The sequence below is a fragment of the Ictalurus furcatus genome, chromosome 18 (genome assembly GCF_023375685.1).
Source record: "Ictalurus furcatus strain D&B chromosome 18, Billie_1.0, whole genome shotgun sequence".
Taxonomy (NCBI): Eukaryota; Metazoa; Chordata; class Actinopteri; order Siluriformes; family Ictaluridae; genus Ictalurus; species Ictalurus furcatus.
This window is the reverse complement of record NC_071272.1, coordinates 25,235,326-25,239,164: the sequence shown is the minus strand read 5'-3', so window position 1 is coordinate 25,239,164 and position 3,839 is coordinate 25,235,326.

The following is a 3,839-nucleotide window of genomic DNA, read 5'->3' as shown; positions in this document are numbered from 1 at the left end:
GCACCGTACATACTAAAAATGCGGTTTACCTCATCACCTGCAAAAAGTGTACGACACAATACGTGGGTGAGACGGGGAACACCATCCTTGTCAGAATGACCCAACACAAACACAACATCTTGAAAGGAAAAGAGAAAAATACCTACCTGGTCCGACACTTTCTGGAGCACGGATGGGACTCTTTCAGGGTCGTGGTCCTGCAGTCCAACCCGCTGTGGTCTGTGCTTCAGAGAAGAAGATCAGAAAAGATCTGGATTAGGAAATTAGGTACTATACATCCCCAAGGCCTTAATGAGAAGTGAGTCCATTTGAGCGAACGACATAGATGGCCTGTGCACACAGGTTAGCGCCCACCCTCCTAAAAACACTAACCCTAACCCTAACCTTAACCCTAACCCTAAACCCTAACCCTAACCCTAACCTCCCTAACCCTAACCCTAGCCCTAACCCTAACCGCTAACTCTAACCCTAGCCCTAACCCTAACTGTTAACCCTAGCCCTAACCCTAACCCTAACCGCTAACCCTAACCCTAGCCCTAACCGCTAACCCTAACCTTAGCCCTAACCCTAACCGCTAACCCTAGCCCTAACCCTAACCGCTAGCCCTAACCCTAACCCTAACCGCTAACCCAAACTCCAACCCTAACCCCTAACCCCTAACCCTAACCCCTAACCCTAGGGATACAGAGACTATGGGATAGGTGAGCAGAAACAAACCCAGACATGCATGGTGAATGTACTGCCCAGACAGGTAGTCCATTCTTTATTCTGCTTAACCTATCATTCCGACATGCAGGATAAAACATGCTGGAAACCGATCTCAACATGACACCGTCACGTGAGAACCCAGCGTTATGGAAGAAACAACCAACACGAAAGAAGAAGGCCCAGTTTCGGGTAAAATTATAGCCGAATATCTTCACCAAAGCCTCACTCAGGGATAACAACCTAGAGCTAAACGACTGCTACATTCACTGCAGATAAAAGAAGAAAGCCCAAGGTCAGGTAGAATCATAGCCAAATATCGTCAGCAAAGGCTCACTCAGGGGTAACAACTTAGACCTAAAAACAACTCCTACATTCACGGCAGATAAAAAAGAAAGGAAAGCCCAAGATCAGGTAAAATTATAGCCAAATATTGTCAGCAAAGCCTCACTCAGGGGTAACAACTTAGACCTAAAAACGACTTCTACATTCAACTGCACAACCAACGGCCACAAGATCTTGCCCAATTCCCCCCACCAAAGCCTGAACCAGGGGTTATAGCTTATCCTACATAAATAAATAAATTAACCCGAACCGTATCATAATCAAAAACTGCCATAATCGTAATCTAACCTAATTATAACCTAATTACAACCAAATCATAACCTATTCCGCACCATAAATAGAAAAAATAAATAAATAAGTAAATCAACCAAAAAGTAAATAAATAAACAAATAAATAAATAACTTTAAATAACTTAGTTTAAACCTAATCCTAACCCTAACATATTTATAACCTAACTACAACACATTATAACCGATTCATAATCTCAAACCACAAACTATCAGCATAAAAAATAACCTAATTCCTCAAATAACCTCTCATGTAATGCTTTATCGGGGGATTTAATAAATACCTTAGTGTGAGGACGTCGTATTCCTCCCCAAGTTCTAGCTGATCACACCGGCTGTACCGCGGAAAAATATTTTTTTAAAAATTATCCAACTCGAAGCGAACACAACACCCTGGTTAGATTAAGACACGGTACGGAAATATAATCGCTGCGAAAATTTAATTTTAGAATAGTTATTTTGCGCGATTTGGCGTTTTGCCACGCCTAAAAAACCCGGAAGTCAGAGCGCACTTTACACACAGAGATCGCTCCGAAGCCTATATAAACCTCAAGACGTCACTCACGTAATGTCTCTTCATTGGATCCAATACATTTTACAGCGGGGACACGTGGGGTGGCTCTCAGAAGTTCACTTCCGCTGGCCGCGCTGACCGTACCACAAAAATATTAAAAATAATAAAATTATCCGTTTCGAAGCAAAATCAACACCCTGGTTAGATTAAGACACGGTACAGAAATATAATCGCTGCGAAGATTTAATTCTAAAATAATTATTTTGCGCGCTTTGGAGCGTTTTTCATGGCTAAAATACCGGAAGTCAGAGCGCACTTTAAACACAGAGATCGCACCGAAGGTGATTTAAACCTCAAAACTTTACCCACGTAATGCTTTATCAATGGATCCAATACATATTTCAGCGGGTGCACCTAGGATTGCTCCCACAGATCAGTCTTGCTGATCGCGCCGGTCTTACAGCGAAAAATATATTTTAAAAAAATTATCTGATTCGAAGCAAAACCAACACCCTGGTTAGATTAAGACACAGTACAGAAACACAATCGCTGCGAAGATCTAATTTTAAGATGGTTATTTTGCGCGATCTGGAGCGTTTTCCCAAGGCTAAAATACCGGAAATCAGAGCGCACTTTAAACACAGAGATCGCGCAGAAGTCCATTTAAACCTCAGAACTCCACACATGTATTTTTATGATTGGATTGAAGGCTTATTTCAAGTTAAAGTTCAATCACACACACGTACATAAATAATTAAATTAATAACCTAATTGTAATTTAATCCTAACCGGCTCATAACTTATCTTCAAACGCTTAAACCGTAAAAAATAAAGTAGTAATAATATGATAATAGGTAAATAAATAACACGTGAAATAAATGAAATAAGGATTATAATATACTAATACGTAGAACAAGTAAATAAAATACTTAATCATAACCTAGTTTCGGCCAAATAAAACACCGGGTGATGCTGATTTGCTGAGACAGAGAGTTATGCGAGACGGAGAGGATCATGGTCCTAACTTAACCGAACTTTAAACGCAAATATCTTGGCAACCGTTTGAGCTATTTGCACACAGTTTTTTGCTGCTCGTACGTTGGATTCCAGTCTTTCCGTTGGCAACGAGTGTACTTTAGTCTACAAACATCGTCACTTTGGCATTAAAACTCCATTTTCTTTTCCCGCGTGTCATTCCCTCCAGGTCCTCCTCACCTGTCCTCTTTTCTCCACACCCCAACAAAGGTGATCTGTGATTGGCTATGAGTGTAATTAAACAGGAAACGTATTGGCTTAGACTACTCCACTGAAAACAAATTACAACTCACCCTAAAACAAAGGATTATGTGAAATGTAGTTTTCCATTGAATTTACCCAAATATGTAGCAAGCATGCCATTTATTCAGCTGCATTTTTTGGAGGTACCTACATTATAACCAGATCTCTACACAACTGCTTTTATGTCCATTGTCAAAAAGCATGATACAAATAAAACTGAATTCCAATTTTATAAATATAGCACTGTGAAAAAAATTTCATTTAAAATAATTAAAAATTTATTTTATGATGCTTTACATAGTTTATAAAATATATTTTAAAATGTTTATAGGTGCTATATTAAAACACAAATTTCTTTAAACAATTATTTTGTATAGTTGTGGCATTTTCATAAATTTGTAATTGCCCTATAACTATTACATTAAAATAAATGCCATTGTTTGTCATTTAGAACCTGGTTACTTTGAGATTGGTGTTTTAAATGTGTCTTCTTAGAGCTATGATGTTTATTTCTAGTATGCAATTATCTTATTATTATAGTATTATATAATAATATAATAATATTATTATCTATTCATAAAGTTTTATTTCACCTGAAATTTCAGAGTTTGTCATTTGTAAGGGAAATTTTAGAGGGAAATATTATTAATTTTCTCTTAATTTGTAAGTTCATATAGAGTATGTAATGTTTAAATCAGTACAGCTTGCT